Source organism: Pseudonaja textilis, unplaced genomic scaffold (assembly GCF_049901715.1).
Source record: "Pseudonaja textilis isolate UNSWEBS1 unplaced genomic scaffold, rPseTex1.2 PTEXSCF233, whole genome shotgun sequence".
Taxonomy (NCBI): domain Eukaryota; kingdom Metazoa; phylum Chordata; class Lepidosauria; order Squamata; family Elapidae; genus Pseudonaja; species Pseudonaja textilis.
Window position 1 is genome coordinate 8,977 of NW_028262869.1, and position 10,962 is coordinate 19,938.

Sequence of the window (10,962 nt, forward strand, 5' to 3'; positions counted from 1 at the left end):
GGAGAAGTTCATTCTACTCGATTGTAAGAACATAGAACCGTAGCCCTGGAAGGGACCTTGGAGGTCATCTATTCCAACCCTCTGCTCAAGCAGGAGACCCTAGACCAAGGGTCTTCAAACTTGGCAAAGCTAAACATGACTGGAGGAGGAGGGATTCTGGGAGTTGAAGTCCCACAAGTCTGAAAGCTGTCAAGCTTGGAGACCCCTGGACTAGAAGTTAGGCCAGTGGGGGCGAACCTTTTTGGGCTCCTGTGCTGAAAATTGTGCCCTCGTTCACACTCGCATGCCAGCAGCCAGAAGGCAATGCGCACAGCACCCCGACAACCCCTGTGGATGTGTGGGCAATCCTGCCACTGCCTCCTTACCTGCCCTGTCTGCCTCCCGGGCTGATTTTTGGGCCGTTTGAGGCCTTTTTCTCCTGGAGGCTCAAGGGAAGCCTCTGCAGCCTTGGGAGGCCGAAAAATGGGCCCGTTTAGTCAGTTCTGGTATTTCCGGAAGGCCCGTTTTTCAGCCTCCCGAAGCTGCAGAGGCTTCCCTCGAGCCTCCGGGAGAAAAAGGCCTCAAACGGCCCAAAAATCAGCCCGGGAGGCACATGCATGCGCAGTGCAGGTAAGTTTGGCCATAGGTTGCTTCCCCAGCATTAAGAATGGTCTTAATAGTCCCTTTTCAGCCTGCAATGCCCAAAAAGAGCCACCGGAGGGCACCACTTGCTTCCCCAGCACTATAAATGGTCTTAATGGTCCCTTTTCAGCCTGCAATGCCCAAAAAGAGCCACCGGAGGGCGACACTTGCTTCCCCAGCACTATAAATGGCCTTAATGGTCCCTTTTCAGCCTGCAATGCCCAAAAAGAGCCACCGGAGGGCGACAGTTGCTTCCCCAGCACTATAAATGGTCTCAATGGTCCCTTTTCAGCCTGCAATGCCTAAAAAAGTGCCACCGGAGGGCGACACTTGCTTCCCCAGCACTATAAATGGTCTCAATGGTCCCTTTTCAGCCTGCAATGCCCAAAAAGAGCCACCGGAGGGCGACACTTGCTTCCCCAGAACTATAAATGGTCTCAATGGCCCCTTTTCAGCCTGCAATGCCCAAAAAGAGCCACTGGAGGGCGACACTTGCTTCCCAGCACTATAAATGGTCTCAATGGTCCCTTTTCAGCCTGCGATGCCCAAAAAGAGCCACCGGAGGCGACACTTGCTTCCCCAGCACTATAAATGGCCTTAATGGTCCCTTTTCAGCCTGCGATGCCAAAAAGAGCCACCGGAGGGCGACACTTGCTTCCCCAGCACTATAAATGGTCTCAATTGTCCTTTTCAGCCTGCGATGCCCAAAAAGAGCCACCGGAGGGCGACACTTGCTTCCCCAGCACTATAAATGGTCTCAATGGTCCCTTTTCAGCCTGCGATGCCCAAAAGGAGCCACCGGAGGGCGACACTTGCTTCCCAGCACTATAAATGGTCTTAATGGTTTCTTTTCAGCCTGCAATGCCCAAAACGAGCCACCGGAGGGCGACCTATCAGAGATTTCGACAGAGCGAGAGTGACGTCGAGGCTGGGCGGGACAAGCGGCGGCTGGGAGGGGCGGGGCCAGGCGAGTCCCCCCGCCCCCGGGAGGCGTGTGACGTTGAGCTGGCCATGCAGGGCCGCCCGGCCACGCCCTCCCGGTCACGTGTCTCCCCCAGCCACGTGGGCCTTGCGCAGGGCGGGGCCGGACTTGGCGCGGCGGCTGCGCGGGCGACTCGCGCTCCCTTCCCGGACGGGCCCGAGGACGGCGGGGCTCGGGGGGCGCCCGGCGGGCGTGGCGGACCCGGTTCCGGTAAGGGAGGCGCCCTTCGTCCCCCGTGTCCCCCCCACCCCAAACCCGCGTTGGGCCCACCGGAGCCGCTCCGGAGTGGCGCCCATTGGGAAGCTCCGCCGGGGCCGCTTGGAGGAGGGAGGCGCCCGCTTGGGCTGCCCCGCCGGGGGCTGAATGGGGGGAGAAGGGGGGAGAAGGGGGTCCTCTAGGGCTTCCTCGGGAGGGGAGGGGAGGGGAGAGGGGGCGGCCTCCTTTAAAGCCCCGAGAAGCTCCGGCCTCCCCTGCGCGCCTCCTGCTTCCTCCGCCTGGGATCCCCGCTTCTTTGGGCGGGGCGGGTCCTTTCGTGGACTTATTGTGTTTTATTTGGTTTGCACGTTGCCTTACCAGATAATGGGTGTAAGTACATAGTTATGGATACATATAAGAAAAATATGTGTGTGTGTGTGTGTACACACACACACACATGAAACAATAGGACAGGGACGGTGGGCACGTTGGTGGGCTTATGCACGCCCCCTTACAGACACCTCTTAGGAAAGAGGGGAGGTCAGCAGTAGACAGAAGTTAAAGTTTTGGGGTTTGGGGACGAGACCAGAGAGTCAGGTAGAGGATTCCAGGCATGGACCCCTCTCTGTGTGCGTCTCCCCCAGAAAAAGGCAGAGGCAGACCGGAGGGTTTGGGGGAAGGTCCCAACCCCCAAAGGACCCCCCCACCCTTCCATGGGCTCAAGAAGTAACGCCCATTTTAAGAGGGAAGAGCCCGCTTCTAAATTCACCTCCGTAGATTGCAACAGCTCATCCAGAAACGTTTGGAGAGGAGCCCAATTCCCCCCCTTATTTCTAGGATGTGAGTTTTGGAGGCCTCTCCCTTTACAGGGTTGTCCCCCCCCAAATAAAATGGGGGGAAAGGGAAATAAAGATTTTCTTCTCCATCATCCTCCACCCCCATTGTAAACACCCAGGCGCTTTGGTTTATTTATTGCTTTACTTATTATTAAACTTGTATCCTGCCCACCTCCCCATTTCCATCTCGCCCCCTCCTGCGCCCTTTTTGTGCCCTTTTCTCTTCCCGTTGAGGTTGGATTGACACCCCTGTTTTTCTTCCTTCCTTCTCCAGGAGGCGAGAGGGCCGTGCCCCAACGGAGCCACCAACGTCAGAAACCGCTGCCTCGGGCAGAGTTGCAATGGCTGGCAAGAGGAGAAGAGGACCTGGTGGAAGACTTGGATTTTTCCGATGGAGACTGATGGATGGACAGATTTTGGGGGGGGTGTAACTGGACAGCTGTTGCCACTTGTGGAAGGCTGAGGAAGGGGCTGCATTGTTCCAGCTGGCCCTGAAGCCCAGTTGATGCACTGGAGGGAAATGCCAGAAAATTTTGTCCTCCAGCAGGGGAGCTTAAAAAGACCACGATGGCTGGAAAAAAACCCCTGCCTCTTTAGAATAATAATAATGGGGGTTCTTAAAACCATCTCAAGACAAAAACTTCTTTAAAAAATAAACAGCCAGGCCAGCCTTCAATGCTGCCCCTTCCTCTTCTGGAGGCCAATCCCACCCACCCAGCGCTGGAGACGCAGAGATGGAAGACCAACGTGCCACCACATTTTGTGGCTTGGCTCTTGTCCTGCAAGTGACCTTATTTAAAACTCTTGGGACCAAACAACAGCAGGAAGAGTTGGACTGGCAGCACAATGCATGCTTTGAATCCCCCACTCCCCCCAATTCCCCTATTTTGATTTCTGTATGGGAAGGGATCGTGTGTGTCGATTTTCGGCTTGTAAAAATAGCCTCTTGTGCATTTCTTTAGGAGGCCTAGATCGCTCTGCACTGAAGCCGCAGCGGGCAAAACGGCCAGATCCCGATGGAGAAACGTTCTTCCCTGCGGCTTTTAGTGCATTGTGACACACGCACGCCTTTCTTCGCCGCCTGGGTGGTGCCCACCAGGAACTGAGACCCCCCAACACACACACAGACTTGTTGCTTGAGGTCACCAGACAGATCAGGTCTAGAATAAGGAGTTAGCAAGTCTTCTTGTTGGTCGTGAGTGGATAAGGAGTTAGCAAGTCTTCTTGTTGGTCGTGAGTGGATAAGGAGTTAGCAGGTCTTATTGTTGGTCATGAGTGGATAAGGAGTTAGCAAGTCTTATTGTTGGTCATGAGTGGATAAGGAGTTAGCAGGTCTTATTGTTGGTCATGAGTGGATAAGGAGTTAGCAAGTCTTATTGTTGGTTGTGAGTGGATAAGGAGTTAGCAAGTCTTATTGTTGGTTGTGAGTGGATAAGGAGTTAGCAGGTCTTATTGTTGGTCATGAGTGGATAAGGAGTTAGCAAGTCTTATTGTTGGTTGTGAGTGGATAAGGAGTTAGCAAGTCTTATTGTTGGTCATGAGTGGATAAGGAGTTAGCAAGTCTTATTGTTGGTCGTGAGTGGATAAGGAGTTAGCAAGTCTTATTGTTGGTCATGAGTGGATAAGGAGTTAGCAGGTCTTATTGTTGGTTGTGAGTGGATAAGGAGTTAGCAGGTCTTATTGTTGGTCATGAGTGGATAAGGAGTTAGCAAGTCTTATTGTTGGTTGTGAGTGGATAAGGAGTTAGCAAGTCTTATTGTTGGTTGTGAGTGGATAAGGAGTTAGCAAGTCTTATTGTTGGTCATGAGTGGATAAGGAGTTAGCTAGTCTTATTGTTGGTTGTGAGTGGATAAGGAGTTAGCAAGTCTTATTGTTGGTTGTGAGTGGATAAGGAGTTAGCAAGTCTTATTGTTGGTTGTGAGTGGATAAGGAGTTAGCAAGTCTTATTGTTGGTTGTGAGTGGATAAGGAGTTAGCAGGTCTTATTGTTGGTCATGAGTGGATAAGGAGTTAGCAAGTCTTATTGTTGGTCGTGAGTGGATAAGGAGTTAGCAAGTCTTATTGTTATTATTATTGATTGTTATTGATCCCCAGCGTAGCCAGGATCTCTCTGTAATTTGCAAGTTAGGTGAAGGGAGTCTTAAGTCTTCAGGTTGGTTAACAATGTTTGGTGGTTTGTGGAGATACTCTTTGAGGCCCAAGAGCCCTTAATTGGTAAATTTGATTTAAGTGGTAAGTTTTAAGCTGCGGCTGGTAGGGTCAAGGAATCATGGCTGTTGTGAGCCTTTAGGACCACGAGTGTTTATCTGGTAGGATCCTGTAGAGCAAGTTCAGATGTTTGGACAGAGTTGAGGTGTTGGAAGAACTTAGATCAGCGTTTTTCAAACTTGAACCTGTGTGGACTTTAAATCCCAGAATTCCCCAGCCAATCGGTTTGGGGAATTCTGGGTGTTGACAGCCACACGTCTTGCTAAGGGTGGGAAACCCTGATCTAAGAGGGCCATGTATACCCCCCAAGTAGGCCTAGAATTGAACTCTTGCTTTGAGAAAGCCTTTAGAAGGGTGTGGACTTCAACTCTCAGAATTATGGGAATTGGAGTCCTCCAGAAGGGAAGGCACTAGATGTCTCCCACTCAACTCCCAGAATTCTGCAGGAGGTTAAGAGTTTTGGGAGCTGTAGTCCATCCATTGAAAGGTGCAACTTTCAAAGGGAGGGATTTTAGCTCCCAGAATCCTTAGCAATGGTGGCTAGAGAAGCTTAAGATGTCCCCTTTCTCCCCAAGACACCAGATGGCCGCAATTCGGTTCCCAGCGTTCTCCATCGCGTGGATTGGAGACTTCTGGAAACTGAAGTTCACCATTCTTTGGAGACCAGAGAGCTCCATGCCTTCACTTGGTGGTGGCCCCCAATTCTTCTCAGTTCTGTGTTCAGAAATCTGGGACTTGGGACAAGCGCCAGGCCCTGCAGGTGTTGGGTCTCCAATTCTTCTGGATTCTGTGTTGAGTTCTTCATCCTATCTCCACAGGATGCCCTAGAGCAGAGGTCCCCAACCTTGGCTGCTTTAAGACTTGTGGACTTCAACTCCCAGAATTCCTCAGCCAGCAAAGCTTGGCTCAGAATTCCTGAGCTAACATGAATTCTGAGAGTTGAAGTCCACAAGTCTTAGAGCTGTCAAGTTTGAAGACCCCCATTTTAGGGTCTCCAGGGGTTCTTGGCCTTGGCCAACTTGGGTGGGTGGACATCAGCTCTAGTTAGAAGTCTGCACAACTGAAAACTTGTCAAAGTTGAAACCTTTTTGTGTGTAAGGTCTTCCTTGTGCTTCATTGGGTGTCATGCATGCTCCCTCCCCCAATCTTCCCAGCAACTAGGCAGGTGAGCCAGAAAACCCAGGTGAGTCAAGTCTGCAGTTCCTCCCCTTGTTCTAAGCAGGTGTGCACAATTTATTCCAAATCTTGGAATTTAATTTCAAATAATACATGTTTGTGCATGCCTACTTAGAGCAATGGGTGCACAGAGAACATCTCTGTGCATGGTGGGTCACCCTCAGGAGGGTGGGGGAGAAAGGCCGGGAGCAGCCATGGCATCAGGGAGGCTGGCAGGGAGGCCCTAGGAAGGCCTGGGGCATCCAAGCCCCCGGGGCAGCCCTGGGCACCCCAGAGCCTCTCTTGCCAGCTTCTCTTGTGCCACGGTTGAAGCGGAGAGGTTGGTGGGGGCTGGGGAGGCCGAGAGAGGGGCTGGGGTGCAGGGGGCTGGGCAGAGAGCGGCTGCCCAATGTCCTGGGCTCTCAGGGTGGCAGTTTGGCCGCTCCAAGCCAAGGGACATTGGGCGACAGCTCTCTGGCCCATCCCACCCACCCCACGTCCCATGGGCCTCCCTCAGCCCCCATCAATGCCTTTGGCTTCAATCCTGGCCCAAAAGGGGCCTGGGGGGGCAAGGGGGTCCTGGGAGGAGGGGAGCACATATCCCCCCTTCCCAGGACCTCCCTCCCCCTGGGCCCCTTAAGCCAGGACTAAAGCCAAAGGGGGGGATAATGGGAGGGTTGGGGGTAGGTGGGAGGGGGCAGGGAGGGTGGGGGGTGGGTGGGAGGGGGCAGGGAGGGGGGGGTGGGTGGGCTGGGGATCAGAGGGGTGTATTGCTTGTTTTTTTGAACTTTAATAAAGTTTGTCTCTTCTGCCATCCTGGGTGTTTCATTCCCCCACCTACACCCCTCCCCTCCCAACCCTCCCCCCACCCCTCCTCCCTCCTCTGGCCCCTCCCATCTATGGCCCCAAGGGGGACCAGGAGAGGGCAGGCCCTGGGTGCCTCCCCCAGGTCTACTGGGCTGAGAGGCCCCTCCCCATCTTCCCAGGGCTTTCCTCTCTTCTCCCCCCACCCCCCAGGAGGGCTGCTGGAGGAGGTGGGCAAGGCAGGCCCTGGAAGGAGGTCAGAGGCAGGCTGGGGAGGGGCTCCTTGCCCCCCTCCTCTCCTCCTCCCAGCCCCCTTGGTGCCATGCTGGCAGAGACTCAGCAGGGAAAGGGAGGCCCAGAGAGGGGGGGGGATTGGCAGGCTCTCCCCGGCTTTTCAGGGGAGGCCTTTGCCCCTGGCCTGCCAATCTCCCCACCCTCCAGCCCAGGACCTCCCATTCCCCCCATTGCCTGGCACCAGGGGAGCTGGGAAGGGAAGGGGAGGGGCCTTGGCAAGGAGCCCCTCCCCAGCCAGCCTCCAACATCCTCCCAAGAGCCTTCCTCTCCCCACCTCCACTTAGCCCCCAGCAGCCCTCCTGGGGAAGGGGGGGGAGGAGGAAGAGGTGACGCCCTGGGAAGATGGCAGGGGCCACCCCAACCCTGCAGACCTGGAAGGGGGGCACCCAGGGCCTGCCCCTCCCTACCTCGGTCCCCCCCTTGAGGCCAAAGATGGGGGGGGGCAAGAGGAGGGAGGGAAATGCAGGCGCTGGGAAGATGGGGGCTGCAGGCAGGCCGGCTCTTGGGGGGCTCTTGCCCACCCACTCTGGCTAAGACCTGCCTGCCCCCCCATCTTCCCAGCACCTGTGCCCTATACTTACCTCTACTTACCTCTTCTCACCTGTCCTCGTTGTCCTCCTTGCCATCTGGTGGTTCCCATACTTACCCCTTTGCTGGCTGATGAGGCCAGGATTTCATCTAAGAAGCTGGGCTGTTTACCCACCAATACTTTAATATTAGTCTCCCCACCCACCCAAAAAAGGAATTGTAAGTTCCGAAGGACGCACCCCGACACCCAACCTGTTTTAGAGAGTGAATTCTCTTTTTTGTTTTTTATTGTTATTTGAACTGCTTTGCTGGAAAGCCTTGGAATGCTTTTAACAAGAAGCTAAGGTACCAACTGAGCTATCTTGGATTAATGCACCAGGGGAGGGAACAAACACAGACACCGCAGGGGTGTCTTCAAAATTTGGCCCCTGCATTCTTTCCCCCATCCCAAGTTGGGCAAACACACACACGTTGGTTGAAAGCTGGCAAGGGCTCCATGTTGGTTGCCTGGGTGTGGAAATGTGCAATTCCGTGTATCCTCACCCAGGCTGCCCTGCCTTAAAAGAAAACACTGCATCCTTTGGGCACAAAAGCCAATTACAACGGAGCATATCTGTGTTTTGTATGCACACACATACACACACACACACAGAGGAGAATACAGCTCAGGGTTGAACTGTGGGGTCTTTGGTGCTCTCTAAACTTGGGTTTTCTGGCAAGCGTTTCATCACCCAGCTTGGTAACATCATCAGTGCCCCATCACCCCATCCTCACTGCACTGATGATGTTACCTACTTGGGTAATGAGACGTCTGCAAGAAAACCAAGCTCAGAGAGCCCCAAGGAGACCCCCACACACACACAGAGACTTCCAGAAGGGAAGCAATGGGTTACCCCCATTCCCCCAAGCACAATATCCTTCCTGCTTCCTTTCTGCCTCCTTCCCAACAATTCCCAGGCAGCCAAACCCCGCGGCTGATGGGCCTCCCTGCAGCCTCTAAGTTGCAATAGCACTTAAAAGACTTATGCCGCTTCACAGGGCTTTTACGGCCGTCTCTAAGCGGTTTAGAGTCAGCAAAGCATTGCACCCCAAAACAACCCGGGTCCTCGTTTTACTGACCTCGGAAGGACAGGACTCTAAGTCAACCAAATGCCCAGATGGAAACAAGCAAGCGAGTGAGCAAACCAACCAACGATGCCCATCAAAGAGAGAAACCACAGGAAGTCAAAGGAGAGAGAGACAGAGAGAGGGAGAGATGCACAGACCTCCCCCACAGGAAAAGAACACTGTACCTGTTCCAGCCAGGGAAGGGGGGTCCTTGCCCCTCCATGGCTGGTTTGCAGAGCCGTTTCTCCTTCCCTAAGTGTGTCTCCCTAATAAATAAACTTTAAAAAACCCCATCCCGCTGAGTCTTTATTTCCTCCCCAATACGAATATTTTAGCAGATTTCCACAGGCCTCTTTGGGAGGGAACTTCCTTCTTCAGTGAGATGCCCGACGGTGGAGAATCCCAGGCGTCACGAAGGGGGCTTGGGGCATCGCCCAGAGCCTCCAAGGGAGAGAGGTCCCATTTTCCTGCTTGGGGAGACCCGGCTGGGGAGAAGCTTCCCTCCATGGGGGACGAGGCCACGCTTCCGGTGGAGGGTTGGGCGAAGCTCCGCGGGAGGAAGGTTGCACTGGGGAAGCCGCCGGGAAACTGGCCGTACACAACACCCGGCCCACCTCTTGGCTACCTGGAGGAAAAAACAGCAAGGAAAGCAAATGAAGCACCTGGGGGGATTCGGGCCCAGGGCCGAGAGCCGAACCAAGCGGAGGGTGCAAACCATTTCAAAAAAAAAAAAAGCTGAAATGCAACCTTTCTTCCAGAGCACAGAGGAGTTAACAGCCCTGGCACTAAGGAGGGGCCCATAGGTAGTGCGTGCCACGGGCTTTAAAGCCTTACGCGTGGCCCCTGCAGGACGGGAAGCTTGATGGGGAGAAGAGGGAGGGGCAACCTTAAGGGACTCAACCTCCAAGTGGAGAATGAGAGAAGGTGTCGATAGGACGTCGATAGAGCTGAAGAAGCTTCTTGGATGGGAAGCGAAACGTCTTCAAAGAAACCCCAGGAAAGTCCAGTTCTCCCTTGGAAAAGCAACTTTGGGATATCGACAAGAACTCAGAGGTCCTTGGGGCTCTCCAAGCTGGGTGGTTTCCTTGTAGACGTTTCAAAACCAAACTAAGGAACATCATCAGTGTTGGAAGGAAATGGGGTCTGTGGAGAGGAGGAGGAGGAGAGGAGGAAGACTGTGGAGTTCTTGGTGCCTTCTTGGGTCTTATACCTGAACAGGTGAAGGGGCCCTGGGAACTGCCACCCTTCAATGCTTGTAGGTGAAGGGGGGGCTTCCAGGTCACCTCGTACTGCCTGCACCTCGAACGGTGCATTTTTCTGGCCCTCTCTAAATGGTTGCCAACCACACACAGAGCAATAAACGTTTACCAATGCAAAAAGAAAACAAAAAACCCCTTGCTCTCCAACCCACCCAATTCCCTCCCCATCATACGCATTTGCTTTATTATGTTAAACCGACCAGGGCAGCACTATTACTTCCCCCCAACCTGGGCTCTTTACCAGGGATCTCATAAAAAGGTTCTTTGGGCCATGGTTCCCTGGGAACGATTTGTGCTGGAAATAACCCCGATTCAGAGAAAGGAGGGAGAACCAGCGCAATCCTGTGCGAGGTCTACAGGATCTAAAACGGGCCGAGAAGGGAATCTCTGCCTGGTTTTGTTGAGGGGTGGAGAGGGACACGCAAAGGGACGGAGTGAGGGGGGAAGCGGGAAGAAATCTGGAAGCCAGAGCATTTAAAAAGAGAAACAAAGAGGTCAAAAACAACCAGGAAGCCCCTTTTTGGGGCATGCAGAGATTGGCTCAAGGCACCTGCAGGGGTGGCTTTTAACAGCACACAAGGAGAAATTGGGATTGTGGGGCGCTGGGCAAAGGACAAAGGCCTTTGAAGATTTGGGGGGTGGCACCCTGAACAGAATGGGGTGGGGTAGGAGGAGTAGAGGGAATTAGAATTAGAGTAGAATTAGAGTAGAGTAGGAACAGAACACACAACACAACACAGAACACCAAGAAGAATAGAACAGAATAAAGGATAGGATAGAATAAGGGCCCTTAATGCATTTGCCACGAAAAACTTCCATTTCTGGCCTCCATCCTTCTGGGTCTAACCTTTCTTCGATGTCAATCATGGTTTCCCTCCCTTGTGGGTCCCCCCCTTTCTCTGAAGTTTTTAAATTTCCCTTCACCACCCCCTTTTTTAAAGAAAGGCTGCCCTGGGCATGCAAGCGTTCACTTA

At 53.5% G+C, this 10,962-nt stretch overlaps 2 long non-coding RNA genes across 2 annotated transcripts; one reads left to right on the forward strand and one right to left on the reverse strand.

Annotated features, from left to right (window-relative positions):
• The first annotated feature begins 1,696 nt into the window (after positions 1–1,696).
• LOC148123693 (uncharacterized) lies at positions 1,697–6,257 on the forward strand. The gene is made up of 3 exons (XR_015740583.1): positions 1,697–1,813; positions 2,909–4,452; positions 4,737–6,257. It is a non-coding gene; the product is annotated as an uncharacterized LOC148123693 (long non-coding RNA).
• Positions 6,258–7,891: 1,634 nt separating this feature from the next.
• LOC148123694 (uncharacterized) lies at positions 7,892–10,317 on the reverse strand. The gene is made up of 2 exons (XR_015740584.1): positions 9,616–10,317; positions 7,892–9,354 (listed from the first exon to the last, which is right to left on the reverse strand). It is a non-coding gene; the product is annotated as an uncharacterized LOC148123694 (long non-coding RNA).
• Positions 10,318–10,962: the final 645 nt, after the last annotated feature.